At 37.6% G+C, this 19,246-nt stretch overlaps 1 long non-coding RNA gene across 1 annotated transcript; it reads left to right on the forward strand.

The window, feature by feature from the left end:
* Window positions 1-272: 272 nt before the first annotated feature.
* LOC135739065 (uncharacterized) lies at window positions 273-4,629 on the forward strand. The gene is made up of 5 exons (XR_010528824.1): window positions 273-600; window positions 1,259-1,386; window positions 1,594-1,736; window positions 1,828-1,924; window positions 4,027-4,629. It is a non-coding gene; the product is annotated as an uncharacterized lncRNA (long non-coding RNA).
* Window positions 4,630-19,246: the final 14,617 nt, after the last annotated feature.

Below are 19,246 nucleotides of genomic sequence, written 5' to 3' on the forward strand. Positions count from 1 at the left end.
CAACGGCTGCAATTTTCTCTTTTTGACCCAACGCTGGGTTAAAAATAACCCAGCATTTTTCAGAGTGTACAGAAACACTTTTTCCACAAACCTTAAAACATTAAGAGCTTCAGTCATGTAGCATGCATGTTCCAAGTGTTTACGCTGTGTAGAGTAACCCCTATCAATCCATAGAAGAAACGGTTTGCTTTAGGCTTTGTCTCAGGTCGTAACTTGTTTTTGTTGCAGACACATATTTTAAATCAGATCAACACCTTTTGCCATCAGCCCTTGTACACTGAAAAAAGTGCACAACGCATGTCATTACTCTAAAGAAGTTTTTATATTTGATCTAACTCAAAAAAATACATTTTCTGTCCAGCCATCAGTTTTATGTAAAAAATGTGTTTGATTTAAATTAAAAGTAAGTCCTGTTGGTGTAAAGTAAATAAATTTCTGTAAATTAAAGTAAAAATATTAGTTTCCATTGTCACGTGACTTACGTAACGTCATCCTGGTCGTGCGTGAGGACGTTCAGCTGAAGTTCAGCTTTCCGCCATCTTGTTATACACTGCACCGATGGATGAACTCCGCGTCGTACAATGGGATTCAAGAAAATTGGTAAGTAATTTTAAACATACGTTTTGGCGTATTATTAACATTATACATGTGTGATTGTACTGTTGTTTTATATATGGTTAGTATTACTTAGTGGTGTACCGGTCGGATCGCAGTTGATTGAGCATGACGGTTCGGCTCACATGCGATTCGCGGATTAATGCGCAAATTAAAATAGGAAACGTTTAATCATTTGCACGTGTTTTAAAGGCTTGCAGGTGTTAATACCAAAGTGATTTTAAACAATTTCACCGCAAAAAGGCGCTAAAGTGGGCAGTTTCTATACGCATGCGGATGAAAGTGTCTATATGCCCTTCAAAGATCAGAACTCTTGATGTGTAAACTTTAGCGACAGTTTTGCTACTTTGCCTCATACTGTAGTCGATTAAAATGCATTTGGCCAATAGAGCAATGCGACTGTTTATGCTGCATCTCCTTCCGGAAGCGCTGTTTGAAATTCGCGCTCCGTTTCTGTGTAATATTATGCACTCAAAACTGCACATGTGGAGAGACGAGCAAACATAAAATCTTTCGGTTCTTGACAGGGTCCATACAAACAAAATGATCTCCACAGTATTCTTTTTTAAAATAAAAACTTTTGTTTATGTCACAAGATGTAGTGAACATGTAAATGTCTAGCAATTATCTATTATTTGTTCAGGCCAATCATATCCCATCCCTGGAGAGACATCAGCAAACATTATGACAAAGACGTTTGCCTTACGCAGACAAGAGATTGTGGAAAACCAACCTACTGTTCAAGAACTGCAAGAAAGATTGCCAGAGGAGGTAAAAGCATTTATTTTATTATAAAATGTTAAAATGTGACTTGTACTGAATTAACCATAGTTTTTACCATAGGATGTAGTGCTTTTGAAAATGTCTTAGATGCTCTAATTATATATTCATTCAATGTTTTGTGTGTATATCTATTTTACAACTAGTTCTAGAAATAATTTTTTTCAGAAGTGTATTTTCTGTTTCTCTTACTTTCAGATTAATGCAGAATTGCGCATCACGATCTTACCTTGAAAATCAAGATTTATGGCCTCTTTGGACAGACAGAGCTCTCATGTTATTAGGAGCAAAGGTGGAGTCCTCCATGAAAAACTAAGGACACTATTAAAGTTATGGATCAGGTATTGGTTGCATGCGAACAAAATTGCTTGTGGCAATTAATTTAGTAGTATTTTGGTCTAAAATAAACAATACATCTTGAAAATTTTGTAGAGTCTGGACGTAGAAATCAGAAGAGAAAGCCTGCTGAAGTGCCTGATTCATGTACTATTCATGTGAAGATGCAAGCTGTCTGATCAAAGAATACCAGGTAATGTTGACAATGCAAACTACTGAAATTTTCTCCAACCATGTTTGCCTTAAAGGGATAGTTCACCTTAAGATAAAAAATCTGTCATCATTTACTCATCCTCATGTTGTTCTAAACCTGTATGAATTTCTTTTTTTTTGATGAACACAAAAAAAATATTTTGAGAAATGATGGTAAACACACAGCAGATAGTGACCATTAACTTCCATAGTAGGAATAAAAAAATATGATGGAATTTAATGGGTACCGTCAACTGTGTGCTTACAATCATTTATCAAAATATTTTCTTCATTTATTACAATACTTCCAAAATATTTTTCCTACTATAGAAGTCAATGAACACTATGCTGTGTGTTTACCATAATTTCTCAAAATATCTTCTTTTGTGTTCTTCAGAAAAAATACATTTATACAGGTTCAGAACAACATGAGAATGAGTAAATGATGACAGAATTTTCATTTTAAGGTGAACTATCCCTTTAAAGGAAAACACCACAGTTTTCCAATATTTTATGTTCTTACCTCAACTTAGACGAATTAATCCATCCCTATCTTTTTTCAATAAGTACACTTAATCTTTGTACAGTGTGTCGTAAATGTGTTAGCATTTAGCCAAGCCCTATTCATACCTTAGGTTCCAAACAGGGATACATTTAGAAGCCACCAAACACTTCCATGTTTTCCCTATTTAAAGACTGTTACATGAGTAGTAACATGAGTAAGTATGGTGGCACAAAATAAAACGTGATTTTCTAAGCGGATAAAAAGTGAGAACTATATTGTATGGCGGAAGAGCACTTAGTTTGCAGCACTCGGACCTCGGTCGCAGTAACATCATCAGAACTCTCCCTCAAATTCTAAAAAAAGGGGGACTAGTCAGGTATGATGGTGTAACTGCATGCTGTTTGGATCCTAAGGAATGAATGGTGCTAAGCTAAATGCTTAACATATGCACGCTACAGCAATTAAAGTATTAGCCCACTTCTGAATTAAACATTCCTCATAATTTACTCACGTCCATGTCATCTAAGATGTTCATGACTTTCTTTCTTAACTAAATAAAAGAAATTAAGGTTTTTGATGAAAACATTCCAGGATTATTCTCCATATATAGTGGACTTCAATTACACACAAATGGCTGAAGTATTCTTCCGAGAATTTACGCTGTATGTCCTACGCCTTCCCTATTCTACTTACGGAACAAACGCACGCAGCACCAGTTCTGTTTTTTCTGTAAGTAGAATAGGGAAGGCATAGGACAGGGCTATTCAAATCTTACCCTGGAGGGCCAGAGCACTGCAGAGTTTAGCTCCAACCCTGATCAAACACACCTGAGCAAGCTAATCAAGGTCCTCATGATCACTAGACAATCACAGGTGGGTAAGTTTGATTAGGGTTGGACCTAAACTCTGTAGTGCTCCGGCCCTCCAGGGTAAGATTTGAATAGCCCTGGCGTAGGACATACAGCGTAAGCTCTTTGAAGAATACAGAAAGCTGAAGCAAGGCGATCATTTGTGTCTATAAACCAAATACAGTTGTATTTTTTTAAAGGGCCGATCATTTCTTTGATAAGACACTTATTCCTCGTCTGGTATAGTTTAAAGCCCTTTAAGCTGCACTGAAACTAATTTTTGTCGCCTTGGGGTTCTGAGCATGCGTCAAAACCGCTGCCATCTTAGATCAGGGGTCTTGTCATAGGAAGTATCTAGGTAAAGCAGCTATCTCCGCCTGTACTTCGAATTCATGAACGATGCCAGACTTTTGTGCTGCGCATGGATGAAAGGGCTACTAGCACTATGCATTACAGTTAGAAAAAGTACATTTTCATAAAATCAAAACTTATTTTTTCCTGTACTAAAAACATGTCTGACTGTTGAAACGAACCAAAAGAAAACCAAGAAAATCGCGTTCATGACGATTTATGGTGATTTTATTTCTGTTACACCATTGCGTACAATGACGCCGATGCGGGATTCCCCTGTTTCAAGATGGCGGCTCTGTTTGACGCATTCGGTCCAATGAACTGCCGTAGCCAAGGCGACATCTAGTGTACATATATATGCACAGTCCCTAAATTGGTCTCTGTTCTTGTATGTTTTTAGGCTGACAAGAGGGAAGAAGCGGAGAGGGAATTCAAAAAGACCACCATGGAATTTTTTGTGATCCGTGAAAGTGATGCTCCTAATCCTGCACTGGACATTTTCATTGATGGTGTGGAGTAATAAAAAATGAGTTGCCCTCTGTTGCATGTGCATGTTTGGACTCATTTGAACTGAACTTAAAATATCCTGATGGACTCAAATATACCTTTAAAGCCTTTAAAAAAAATGTCATGGACGTAGACAGTAAGCAGATGAGCCGAAGGGTGCAGAACCCCTCTTCAAAACTGCAGGAGTAAATTTGTTTCCTTTGACCCAGCTACTGAAGGTACATTTTTGAGCCTTTTATACAACATTAACTGTAATACTGTTTACTAAACCTGATTTGTTTTATCTTGATTAAGTTTTATGGTTTATCTATCAACCATAACTGACTCTTATTTAGAATTTACATTTTATCCAGTGTGTCTACAAATACTAAAAACTGTTATACAGTATGTGTTTTTATAACAATACTATACATATTGTTGAAATGTTTTATGACAAATTGTCAAGATTATAATGTGTTGACATTGTTAGACAGTGTGTATTTGTACAAAAAATGTATATTATGACAAAATAAATTGTCAAAGTTTGATGCTTGAAGTCATTCATCTTAGACAGATGGTAAAATTACACATTCTGAAAGTAAATAAATTTCTTTATATTAAATTAATATTTTAAATTGTATTTGGTTAGATGTAAAGTAAAAATTTTGCGTCAACTTGTTACAGCTAATTATTTTACTTTACATCAAACCAAATATCCAACCAAATACAAAGTAAAATAATTACGTTAATGCATTAAGACAAAGTATATTTGACATTTCATTAAACTTAAAAAATGTATTTGATTCAAAGATACTTTTTGCTTTGGCTAAGTAATGGATAGTTCATTTTGTTCAAAGTAAAAATTTTAGGTTGATAAAAAGTAAAGTAATTAGTTGTAACAAGTTGATGCAAAATTTTTACTTTGATCCAATGAAACACTTTTTTCAGTGTATTCAATGTCAGGTCACAGCAGGTGGTGTTGGGTAAACCTTAGGAGGTAAAGAAATCATGTGCTGCCTTCGCAGAGATATTTGTTCTCCATCACTAGACATCAAAGTCCAGACTGACTCCCACTTGTCAGGCCTGTTTACCACAGATGGCAAATAGGCAGAAGGGATTAGGTCAGAGAAGAGACTATAGTTTGGTCGAGTGGCATTATGAGAGCATGGACCACTGACTCGAGTAATGGACATAATCAGAGGGGTTTTAGGTTCAAATCACCAAGTGTGGCTGACTGCTCTTCTCCGTTTATTTTCAGATTGCCACCTGTATTTCCACGCACCTGGTCATTGAAGGATGGAATTGGAATAAAAATTGGATCGGAATAAAGATAACAGCAGCGTAACCTATTACAGGTAATTCTTGTAATTCTCCCATTGTGCAAATATGTAAATGCATGCATTGACTGCTTATTAAAGGGGACATATTATGAGATTTTTTTTAAGATGTAAACTAAGTCTTAATAGAGGTCTGAGCAAAAGTGTGCCGTTTTGGGTGTGTCATTTAAAATGCAAATGAGTGGCTGAAGTGCAAACACTGATCACAATGATGGTGGTTTGTTGTAATTGAAACTCAATTGTGCTGTCAAGTCCTTCTTTTCACTGTCTTTCTCTCTGAACTAAATCGCAGTGCTGTGTTTGGATAGTGCACATAAAAGGGGCGGTATTACCTTATTCTGACATCACAATAAGAGCCAAATTACAATGACCTATTTTTTCACATGCTTGTAGAGAATGGTTTACCAAAACTAAGTTACTGGGCTGATCTTTTTCACATTTTCTAGGTTGATAGAAGCACTGGGGACACAATTATAGCAGTTAAACATGGAAAAAGTCAGATTTTCATAATATGTCCCCTTTAAAGTAAGTTCTGAATAAGTTTAAGCTTGTCTTAAATGCCGTTTTTTAAAGAAAAATGTTACACCATAAAATAACATCTTCATGATCATATTTGCTTTGATTTGGTCGAACACTAACCTCCACATTGTAGAATAATAGTAAAGAAAAACAAAACAAGACTATTAAATAACACAAATATACATTTTAAAGGGATAGTTCACTTTAAAATGAAAATTCTGTCATCATTTACTCATCCTCATGTCGTTGTAAACCTATATGAATTTCTTTTTTCTGATGAACACAAAAGAAGATATTTTGAGAAATGATGCTAAACAGATAGTGACCATTAACTTCCATACTAGGAATAAAACATATAATGGAATTTAATGTGTACCGTCAACTGTCTGTTTAACATCATTTATCAAAATATTTTCTTCATCATTTATCACAATACTTCCAAAATATTTTTCCTAGTATGGAAATGGTCACTATCTGCTGTATGTTTAGCATAATTTCTCAAAATATCTTCTTTTGTGTTCATCAGAAAAAAGAAATTTATACAGGTTTAGAACAACATGAGGATGAGAAAATTATGACAGAATTTTCATTTTAAAGTGAACTATCGCTTTAAAAATAATGGAGCATGAAGTTAAAACAACTTGGTTTTGCAAGCCATTTCAACCTACTATACTAGTCAACATTTAAAGTGGATCAGAAAAGTTCATCAAAGTTGTCCTATGACAAGAATTTGCACACATTTTGGTTTTAGGACAAATTTTATAAAAGGTTTTGATGCAAGTTTTGGCTTATGAAAAGTTGACATAACTTAATTTTTTAAGTAACATACAAATATGTGTTAATTTGACAAAAATGCTGCATATTTTTGTAGTGTGACGCAATGCCGAAAAGCATCCAAAACGATCAAAACTATGTTATATTTTAACATATCTGGAAATTTACACTGTTGGCATTTTATCAAGCAGCTTCTTGTGGTCTCAACTTTAGTTTTGGTAAACCAATCTCTGGAAGCATGTGAAAAAAATAGGTCATTGAAATTTGGCTCCACTTGTGATGTCAGAAGGGGATCTTATTATAATAATACCACCCTTTAATCTGCAGTATCTAACCACGGTACAGCCATTTAGTGCAGAGAGAGAGAGCGAGAGCTCTCTTATTCGCGGTAATAACATATTTGCAGTTATTTGCGGTATTTTGAGCTAAAACTTTACAAATGCTTATTTAACATCTTTAAAAAGTCTCATTATATGACCCCTTTAAGCTTAAATTGCACAAAAAAAAAAATTTTAGCTACTGCACATGAGGTCCCAGAGAATCGTCATTCTTTATCGATTAATGATTGGTTTCTTTAAATGGAAGGCGGGACTTTTGTTGCTAGAGCAGCGTATATAGACCCCTTCAAGGTTTGTAAACATTGAATGCCTATCGGGTGGGCGTGTATCATGGGGTCAAACTGTTCATACCATCCATGCTTTCTAGTTTAATCTAACAGGGCTGAAAAATGATGACTTACCTCAAATGAAGTGAGCACTTCAAACACAAGCCTCTTTGATCTTTGCATTGTCCCAGTCTGCACGTTTATTTGCTTGCAGCCACAGATGTTGTATTTTTTTGTTTTTGAAATTCTGCAGGAATCCCGAAAAACTTAACGGCAGACCTGGTGCGATTTTCACAGCCCACGACGCAATAGATATTTTTGACGATACCGAATAATACGCAACTCAACCTGCTGTAATGACTTTTCTGACCCCGACATGCGCTGTGGGAACCGCCTGTGATATGAACTGTGAAGGGGTCTATTAAACCTTGCATTGTACTCAATTTTGTTATTATCTTACCCATATCTTTGGTTAATTGCAGCTGGATAAACTGGTCTTTACATCACTTTCACATTTCCATCCATACTTGGCTCTTATTGGCTGATTTTTCTTTATTATTTAGTCATCTTTTTTAAATTATTTTTTATGCATTTTTTGTTTCCTAAAGAAATGTAATGCTGCAGAATCATATCAACACATTTTCATGTTTGCTTTGATTTGTTCAATAAGTCTAGTTTTCGCTGTAATGTATGTGGCAAAGTAGCTAGTCTTTAGCTCCTAGTTTTTAGCCCATAACCCAATAGGTAATTTTCTTCTTAAGCATAAGAATTAAACAAGCAAGATTCAAAAGCACAGTGGCTTTCTGTAGAAGTTGAAGACAGTAAGTAGAGCAGTAAAACATATAGCAATAAACCGGTTTGCTACACATGCTGAGATAGCACAAGATTGAGGGCACTGAAAAAAATTCAAGGCTAGCGAGGTTCAAGCATTACATGAGAGATACCCATACTAATTCAACATCACAATAAATCAAGACCTCATTAGCCGAGACCAAACTGCAACCTTAAAGAAACTCACAGCAGACTCTGTACTCAATTTGCATGGCCTAAAAAGCAACATTTGCATTGCTGGAACAGGCTGCGTGATGCGATGAATTGATGAGTGAGGTTTACCTCGGCCCGGCCGTCTCAGAGGTAGTTTTTAGAATTACGTAGCGCACGCGGTGACTACCAATCTTGACATTTTGTTTAAATGTGTAAATTACTAGCAGAAATCTTGATTCAGGGCTTTGAAGAGAAATCGCTAATCCATACAGGCCTCCGGCCATTTAGGTTTGAAGACTTCTAGGGGATTTAATTCAACTAAACTTTTAACTTGTCCTTGAGGCAGACTGCTCCAGACACAAAGACAGACGGCCAGCGTGGCGCATACTTCAAACGCCTCGTTCTTAAGGTACAGAATCCGTGATCTTCTACCCTATTTGACAGCCCAATGTGGAATTAAAGTGGGGTTTGTCAGAAGCTGAGCTAAATTAAAGCTCAGCTTCACCTCTTGAGCTCTGTTTTGTTCCTCATTTTCTCCGTCGCCATATCCCTTTCTGCCTCACCTCACAGTGAAGACTCCCATTAGGACCCAATGTGCTAAACAGAGGCACATTAACACACCTGTCATACGCAAACACAAATGCTTTTTGTCACTACAAAGGGTCTTTGCTGGAGAATTGCAGAATGAAAAGCAAATAGGTGAGAAAGGGTGGAGTGTTAAAGATACACCAGTGACAAAGCTGTATAATGAATGGGAGGAGAGACAGCCGTGGCTGACAGAAGATCAGCTGGATGCTGATTTAAATATCGTTTTTATTCATATTACAGAGTTTCATCCGCAGCAGCGCCCATTCATAGTCGTTAATTTGAAGGGTGACACAGTCTAGACTTCTGTGGAGAGCACAGCCGCGGCAGGATCAAGTGTCAGGTGGAGTTTAATGAGAAAAAAACAAGCTAATAAATAAACATAACCTCTCGCTGAATTTTGGGTGCTCATTTATTATTTACTGTTACCAAGCCGTTACTGATAAAAAAGGAGCAGGCTTGCAGTATGCTGGTTTAAACAATTGTTTAAAGGTGGGATTGAGTCAATTGTTGGTCTTTGTATAGTAACATTTTTGCTATATTTTTCCTACTGAAGGTCAGGAAACCATGGCAGATTTGAATGGCCAACGACCATCCAAGAGGCCATATGACTGACACCTAAAACTTCCAATCACATTTCATGCAGCGCCGTGTTTAGGGGCTTGGAGATCTCGCCACAATAACAGACCGGTGAGCAACCATTATTCACAAACATCTCAACATTTTATAAAAACAATAGCAAACATGCAAAAATTCTTTGAATATTTTAAACATGCAGCGTTAATTCAATCTTGATAAAGCATATTGTCACCGATGTAAACAAGTTTTCTTCGATCAGAGGGCTTTGTGTTATTTCCGGGTGGATATTAAGGACAGTGACACACGTATCTCACGGAAATCCTGTATAATTCAACCAATCAGAGGACAAAATTGGATTTTGAAATTTTGATTTTGGTTCATAAAATAAGTACATTAAGCTCTCGTTTTGGGATCTCAATGCTTTAAATAGTCATTACATATCTAAAATAATCTTTATTTGTACGTTTTCTGAGAGGTGTACCGACCTAAATGCTTTATTTAATACAATATATGTATTTTAATACGTATACAATACGGTTTTTAAAACATGCATGAATTAGAAAATTGCAGAATTAGAAGAATGCATGACTTGCTTAATGTTAAAATAGTTATTAAGAGAGATAAAGTTCAGTACCTGAAAGTTACTGAACTTAAAGGACAAGTTCGGTATTTTAGACTTAAAGCCCTGTTTTCAGATTGTTTATGGTGAAATAGAATGGTTTTGACAGAATTTTCGACATTTGCGGCTGCCCTGAGAATTTTCGCGTGTTTGTGTTTCAGCTCAGACCTCTACAATGGGTTTAATGGTGCACTGGAACAATCCTTCCTAAAATGCATTAAACTTTCGTTTACAAAGACGTGAAACTCACCGAGTGGTCAGGGGTGTTCACTGATATGCTCACAAAAAAATCGCTGCAAAAGATGCTTTCCAACAGCTGTTTTAGCATTCGTTGTAAACTTGTGGACCTATTTTTCCAAACGCCTCACACCCGTACATTCTTCCGCTTAGAGCTTGAATAATAGACACTCCAGCCCAGGTGGTGGCGCTAATCCGCCATTGCCAATTGCCAGAATAGAAACAAAGTTACAGGCGCGGAGTAATACCGGAGTTTCACGTCTTTGTAAACGAAAGTTTAATGCATTTTAGGAAGGATTGTTCCAGTGCACCATTAAACCTATTGTAAAGGTGGGAGGTGAAACACAAACACCAGAAAATTCTCGGGGCAGCCGCATATGTCCAAATTTCAGTCAAAACCATTCTATTTCACCATAAACAATCTGAAAACAGGGCTTTAAGTCTAAAATACCGAACTTGTCCTTTAACAAAGTTCAGGTTATGCAATACAGTTTTTCTCAATTGCTAAAACACTAAACCCTATTGTCTGAACCAAATGCTCAGTTGCCTGAACCCACTGATTAAATCAGTCACTCTTTTGACAAAACCATATGCCCTTTTCACCTGTTTAGACACAACCTGCCAACACATTTTCATTGTGATGCACCAGTGCTGCATAATGGTGAGCACAGGTGAAAAAATTTAGAGTTTTTTAAGATTGGTTACACACAAAATCTTTTCATGTCACACGATTTTTGAAAGCTCTCACTCAGAGTGTCAAACTACATGCCAAATCTTCAAAACCATAAGCTATTTCTCAGCCTTTGACTCAGTTTTCAATTGCATAAAACACTTTTTTCAAAACACTACACACAATTCTCTACCTAAAACACAAAGATCTATGAGGAAGTCACTTGCTTTCCTTTTCCAAACACAACCAATCAAAATGCTACACTCATTCACCAGGTCACACAGACACACTCCTCACATGTGCAAACACTAAATGCTTTACTGATCACTAACCAATCACTGCTTTACTTTACAGTAGTATAGATATGCCTATAAATAGGTCAAAGGTCACTGTTTTGTCAATCTGCACCCCCCCCTGCCAATTCCTGGAACAGGACCCCACACACAATTTACTGTATTCTACTGTAAAGAATATACTTTTGGTTTACATGTTTATAGTTTTGTTGTATGCTAATGTATACAACAGTAATATTTGGACTAATAAATATTTTCTGTTTCCACATTGCATTGGCGTCTCCGGTGTACTTTTTACCCCTCTCGGCAGATTACTTTCACTGTAGAACATTGTATTGAAATGTAGATATAAGCCCATGAAAGACCAAAGAGCTTTAGATTTAGAACAGCAGTGTTTAGATGGTATATCCAAAAATGTATTATTTTGAAAGATGTGTTTGCCATTTGATGCAAATGCTTCATTTTGACACGTGTTTGTGGCATTTTGAATGCAGTGTTGCATTTTGAAGGATATATGTGCTATTTTGCATTTTGTGTGTGCAGTTTTGAGAATTGTGTGTAGAGTTTTGAAAAAAGGAGACTTAGTTTTGAAAACGTGTGTAAGCAATTGGTAAAAACTGTAAGCAATTACAGTTTTTCTCCATTGGTTTGGCTCATTTCTTGAAACAGAAATTACATTCTCAAAACTCTAAGATAATTTGGCAAAACAGTCTTACAGTTCAGCTCAACACTATAGCTTACTTGCAAAAGCTCATATATTTCCCAAAACTGTTCACTCATGCTTCAAAACTAAATTCCTTTCCCATATAAAGCGTCAGTGCCACAAAAATGGCAAATATCCTTCTCAACTGCTTTGGCTCATTTCTTGAAACAGACGGACGTTCTCAACACTCTTGGTGCTTTTGTCAAAATAAAGTGGATGGTTCGGCAAAACAACATGGTTCACCTGCAAAAGCTCATACCTCTCACAAAACAGTTCACTCGTGTGTCAAAACTAAATATCCTTCTCATTTTAACAGTCAGTGCCCCCAAAATGTATCGTCCCTTTGGCATTGTACTGCAAGTCGAAATGTTTAGATGTTTTGTCACTATGGCAGGGGACCATTGAAATATCTCTTATGTCCACCTTTCAGTCTTAGCCCTTTATTGACAATGGTTACTCTACTGTTTTTTGTCTAGCTAACAGAATACAATTGTGTATAAAACTGAAAAAAAAAAATGATTTTAGGGAAGAGTAGCCTCCAAGGTTTGACACCAAACATTGCACTCACACTGCCAAGGAAATTGTAACGACTTTTATTCACACACAAAGTAACTTCCATACACCAGACCAAAATAAAATATATAAAGCATAATATACTCCAATATAAACACAAAAAAACAATGAAAATTATAAGCAGCCTGCTGTAAATAATGCGGGAGTTTCAGAACTAACATTTCTTCACTGGTCGCTGTCCTCACCCTTCCTCTCCTGGCCACCATCCCACCCTCCTGACCATCCACACGCTGCTGTCTGTCTGGCCACAGATTCTCATCCACATCACAGTGTATTATTCTCCCTTGCAATGCAACGAGGGAACAAAACAGCGTGCCTGTCGCAACCATCCCCTACACTGATCTCCTGTAATATCCTACAGTTTTTTTCAATTGCTTTGGCACATTTTTCGCAACAGTCTTATTATTCTCTAAACTGTGAGTGCAAATATCACAACTGTTTGCTGGAACTTCAGAACTTAATTGCAAAATGAAGTTACACACCCAAAACATTTAATTCATGCTTCAAAACCTAGTTATCTTGTCAGTAATTTGGCCAAGGGCACCAAAATATAAAGTATTTTTGTCATCGTGTGAGCAACACTGGTCAAAATGTTTAGTTGTTTTTTCACCATGAAAGTCCACCATAGAAAATAAGGTTTCATAAAAAAATCGTAATAATTGAGAAGAGTCAACAGTACATAGAAAAAAGTAAATGAACATTATTTATTCACTTAATTTATTTTTGTATGTGTATTACATTTAAACTGAAATCTTGCTTGTCAAATTGCTGTACAAACATCTCTTTTATATCTCTTAAAATATAATAGAAAATAACTACAAAATAACCTCAATGATAAACTAATTATTCTTGTTGGACATCCTGTCGCTCTTGTTGGTCAGGCCGAAGATTTTCATCCACATCACATCTTATGTTTTCCATTGCCATGCACCAGGGAAAAAATCTCCAATGAAGCAGACATTACAAACAATATCAATGTCAGATATTTATGGAATGTACATGCATGTTTAGTAGTTTTTGATAAGTGAATGGATCGTTTTGAATGTGATGGCGTACACAATGACAAATGATTGAGAAGTTGTGAAGAGTTTGACAGTTTAAGTGAGAATTGACTCATCAGTTTTGATCAACAAGCCATATGCAATTAGTTGTTGGGCAAACTGCAGACGATTGTACTTATTGTTTGCACACATGTGCCAAAGCATTTGCAATTTGCTCAAATCAATAAGAAATTCCAATCTGATGTGAACAATAAGCTAATTGTTTAAAGATCTGATCTTATTGTTTTGGAAAATAAAATTTTCATTTGAGAATTGAGCCAAAGCAATTGAGAAAAACTGTAACACGCAGCGTTCATCATGGAGCAGGGACCTTTGATTTTGAGCCCTATGCTCATATATCTCCACCTCCTAGAGGAGAAAAACTCTATAGGATTAAGGAAAGGAGAATATGGTGGTTGGAACACCATGACCATCCTTGGATGAGTAGTGAACCAGTCCCTGATTAGCAGGCCACTGTAGAAATTCACATTGTCCCATACAATGACATATTGTGGTAGGTGAGGCCCGACGAGACCTTTCTCATTTTGAGGGATCAAATCAAAATGAAGGCGGTCCAAGAAGATGAGGAGCATCTGTGTATAGTATGGGCCAAGACTGGAGATGTGAGTGGCCACACCATTCTCAGATATGGCATCAAACATAGTAATATTGCCCCCTCACTGGCCTCGGACATCCACCGTGGCCCGGTGGGCAATAATTTTATGACCACGTCTTCGGCCCTTGGCCAGGTTGAAGCCAGCTTCATCCACAAACACGAGGATGTGAGGGGCCTCGTTTCCTTCCAATGCCATTATTCTCTACAAAAGCGTAAACTCCTACTTTGTAGTCAAGTTTTAGTTTTACCTGATGTCAATTGCTGTAATAAATGTATCAAATGTTCAAAGCATTCATATATGTTATTCATGGTATTATGTTCTTGACTAATTTTGCCAGTTGAACAGACTATTGTGCATGTGATGACTTATACAATGAAATGACGCTGACACATTTTGGAGTGAACAACCATTAGACTGAGAATCAACCAATCAGTTTAGATCAACAAGATCTATTCACTTGGAAATTGTGCTAAATGTAGGCTACCTGTACTTAATCAGTTGCAAAGATGTACTGAGCTATTGAGACATGTACTTAGATATTTGCAATTTGATGAAATGAATGAGAAATTCAATTCTGTTGTGAACACTTGCCAAGTGGTTTGGAGGTTTGTCCATGTTGTTTTGAGAATGTAATTTCTGTTTCAAGAAATGAGCCAAACCAATGGAGAAAAACTGTAAAGCACAAGTGTCACCACTTGAACACAACAACTCAAAATTGATCACACTTGTGTCTAATGATGTGAGGGAACATATACAGTAAGCCAGTTCAGAGAGCACTGGTTTGTAAGGCCCTACAATGGATAGAAATCTGAGAGGAAGAGTTTGTGTGAGAGGAGGTCAAGGTGGTCAGCGAAGACAAAAAACAGTAAGAAAAGTAATATCTGATGAAATCAGAGCTACTGTGATTGACCAGTTCGGCATAAGATTTCTGTTTTGTCTTTTTGTACAAGTGCTAAATGCACAGGTTTTTTTGTTTTGCAACATGCATTCAGCCTACAGAAAACAATAAACATTTATTTCTCAAGCTTCATGTCCTGAGAATTGTGTTTTCTATTTTTCTACGTAGTGTTTAGTGACTGTTCCATAGTGTTTTTAATTTTGATTGACTCGGGGCACGATTTGACAACATTGTTCAGTTTTGAGCACAGATTGAACTTTTTTGAGGTGAAAGTTTGGTTTTGCAAGAAGAGTCTGAGGTTTTGTGAATGTAGCTTGAAACTTGAGGTTTTGTATTCACAGTTTAGAGAAAAGGAAAGCAGCATTCAAGAAATGTGTCTTAGCAATCGAGAAAAACTGTGGTTACAGGTCAATATATTAGGTAAAAAACTTAAAATTAATAAAAATAAAAATATTGCCTTAAAAATATCTAAAATAAATTTGAGACTAAAATTATTAACTAAAAAAAAAAATAACTAAAACTGAAATAAATTAATTACAAATAGCAATATAAGTTTGAGATAGCTAATAAAATCACAAAAGCTCATTACAACTGAACTGAAACTAAATGTATAAAAATAAACAGCTAAATTAAACTTTTAAAATAACTTGGCTAGTGATTTAAATCATCATTTGGCTCTCATAGTATCTTAAATGTGTCTGTCCGGAAACAGTTTTGCAGTTGTCCAGCCGAGCATCACTCAAGTACTTGCTTTGGTACGTCGACCAAAACAGTGGAAAAGAGATATTTGTAAGTTACAGAAGCTGTAAGGCAGTTTTTTTTTTAAAAAGTGCTTTTTGCTGCAGTGTGATTTGACCAGACTAAAGGTCATGGTCCCCCTTGTGTCTTCAGAGAACTGTTGAAATGGCCAGTGTTGTTATTAAGAGCTTTTAGCAGCTCAACGTACGCTGTCACACACTCGCTCCGCAGGTCACGCATTCACACTTCCAGAGACAACATGCCACAGTCCAGCTTTGGAAATGACTTGAGGGGCCACTGTCAGCTCCCAACAGCGAAGCCAGAGGAGATACGGCAGGTCTGAGAGCTATTTGATGTTATACGGGATAGAATTTTTGCCACCAGGGTTTCTGGGAGGAGAAAAATCAATTGGGCACTTCAGAAGAACTTCACCTGCCCGCTAACCCGTGACGGACTCTGGGTTCCCTACTGGTTGGAATCAAAGGTGTCAGAGCAAACAACAGCTTGATTTAACTACGGGAATCTCTGCGGTGAAAATCTCGCATGGTAAGTATACAAAATCTGTAGGCTGGAAGTTTTGCTAATTATTTATGTATGCCACAGCAAATACATTATGTAAAACATGACTGGGCAATGCTATTACTATGAATATGGGACAATTTAATGCTCAATATGGCCGCTTTTAAGACAAAAGGCCCACCTTCCAATACAAAACCCAATCATCATAAAGACTGACGATTCTCTGGGGAAAGGGCTTTATAAAGAGTCACCAAAGGCTCTAAATAACCGGTATGCATGCACAGTAGATGGAATTACATTGAAGAATGATGCTTTTAGTGCAATTAAGAAATAAAAATGTATGGTTCAGTTGATGTCAGGTTTAATGGACTACTTGCACGTAGCCTCGTGACGTACTTCCGACTTGAATGTTACTATTTTCCGGTTAGGCTATATGTATTTACAATGGGCGGTTGCTGCCTATAAAACCTAAACTATTTTAAATAGGATTCATCTTAAAAAAGAAAAAGAAATCTGAGACTTCTGAGAAAGCAACACCTGGTAAACGATAGCATTTCAGCATTTCTCCTTATGCTGCGTTGACACCAGCCGCGATATAGGGGCGAAGCACGAGTTATTTCAATGTTAAGTCAATGTTAAGACCCGTTGACGCGTGTCTGGAGGTATTGTGGCACGGATGAGGCGTTTGCCGCGGTACGGAAGACGCAATTCCGCCTTGTTCGCGCGAAATTGAGCGCTTGCCACGGTACGCGCGAATGGTGATTTTTTTGCATTTTGCAGCTGACGCCCGAGTTGAAAATTTTTACTTTGGCGGAATTTAGCGCCGCGTTAACCAATCAGGAGCCTGCTTGCTGCTGTGGCGGCAGCCCCGCCCAGAGTCACTCATTCAACCTGAAGGCTTGATATTGTCCATAAGCAGTCACCTGGAGCTATACGACACAAGTTCTTATTTCTTTAGAGACAGGAATAAAAAGGACCTCGCTTGGAAGAGTGTCAGTGATGACATCGGCCAACCTGGTAAGTTGTAATACACATTTCACTTTTGAAACACTTGACATTTATCGACTTGCGCTGTTTAAATTCCCCCTATAGTAAGGTTACCAAATACAAACCGGTAACTCTCTCGATAAATGCACAATCAACATCAGTCATCTTGCAAACAGACAACCGCATAGCACTTGCCCCTCCCACAAGAAGCGGATTTTGCCTCTGACGCGCATCAAATGCTTGCATTTTCCGCACGTCTACTTCGCCCTAGACGCGCAAATGCATTCAAACTGTTCAAGCAGTAACCTTGGCATGGTAGACGCAATTTTGACGGCTGAAATGCGGTTGGTGTAAACGCAGCATTACACAGAGGCCTGTTGCAGATATTTAAGCACTGAATGCAAATCACTGGAGGTAGAAGAAGACAAAAATGGTATTAGCACTGTTTGGATAAAACTACTACAGACTTCAAATGTGTGAGAGAGCAAGGACCATTTATGATATATAATCGACGAATGAGCCGAACAGCTCTGTTGGTTTTCAACCTCATCTCCAAATGTGTCTATAGACAACAGTCCCTTGCAGATATGGTAACAGTATAATTTCTTTTTTACTTTTTCATTTCTGCCCTCTCTTCAACTTGAGGATTTTCAGGCTGATCAGGTGCACGATCTGGTGCAGGCCTCTTGGGTCATGGAGAAATTGAAGCTACCTTGTAGCCTACAGTATGGACTCATGCAGCCTAAAGACAACAGGCCTATGTATGAGCAGCAGCTGCGATAGCACATGAATTTTCTGTAACTGCTGCTGTGCACTGGTAAATTTGAAAGCCGCTCAGTCATTTCGTAAAATGAGACAAAATCTCTGTTCTGTTATCATTGCTATGCAACTCACAAAGCAAAGCACTGTCCTTCTATTGGCCCGATTAAACCCCTTAGGCAAACACTTCAAACATTTTCCAAGCCAGGGCATGCCATTTTCATTATTTCTTCAAGTTGGACTCAGTCCCGTCTCTCAATCTATGCACAAATGTTGCTTTTAAGGGCAGCTGCCTGGGCTGATTGTGCTTCTTTTAGTTTATGGAGCTTGATGTAATCCCCACAGTTCCATCTGGCCTTGGCATTCCAAGACTCATCCCAGTATGTTATATCTGAAAAATACTCATTCTCAGACAAGCCAATCTCAAGACATTCCACGACATTGTGGTCACTGGACAACACTCCTTCGACAACCCTGCCAAATTTGTGAGGATGTCCAAAGCCATTTCTTTTGAAAAAGTCCTTACTGAACACAACAGTTCTGCTATCCACCAGTCTGCCTATGGGAGCGTTGGGTCCTTTGAGAGATTCAAGTGGTGGATCGTCATTTCTCTGGAGCAAGTCTCCCAGCAGCACCTCACCAGGGCCTCCACAATGACAGATGGTCCAGCTTCCAATGTGTCTGTAAAGGGGAAAATGCGCAGTACGCACTGTTTTTGAAGAGCATCCTGGAACCAGGTCTCCATCAGAGGAGGAGACTCCCCAACACTAGCACTGGTGGTTGGACTCAATCCAAGAAACCCTATGCTCTGTGTGATACTTTTTGGGTTGAGGGTACTTACTCCCAAGCTGACACTGTAAGGCTTGGATTTCAAGCAAACAACAGCTCTTCCGATTGCCAACTCGTAATGGAATACCATCCAGATGTTTTTGTACACCCCTTTGCCTCTGCATTTAGATGGAAGAGTGTGCATGGTGTGGGTGAGGTGCTTCGCAACAGTCTTAATAACATGACAAAGTTAAATTCCGTCTTCATTGTCTTGAAAAGGCACCAACATTACTGTTTTTTTAAGTCTAAGCCCTGCTCAAAGTAAAATTCA

Source organism: Paramisgurnus dabryanus, chromosome 12 (assembly GCF_030506205.2).
Source record: "Paramisgurnus dabryanus chromosome 12, PD_genome_1.1, whole genome shotgun sequence".
Lineage (NCBI taxonomy): Eukaryota > Metazoa > Chordata > Actinopteri > Cypriniformes > Cobitidae > Paramisgurnus > Paramisgurnus dabryanus.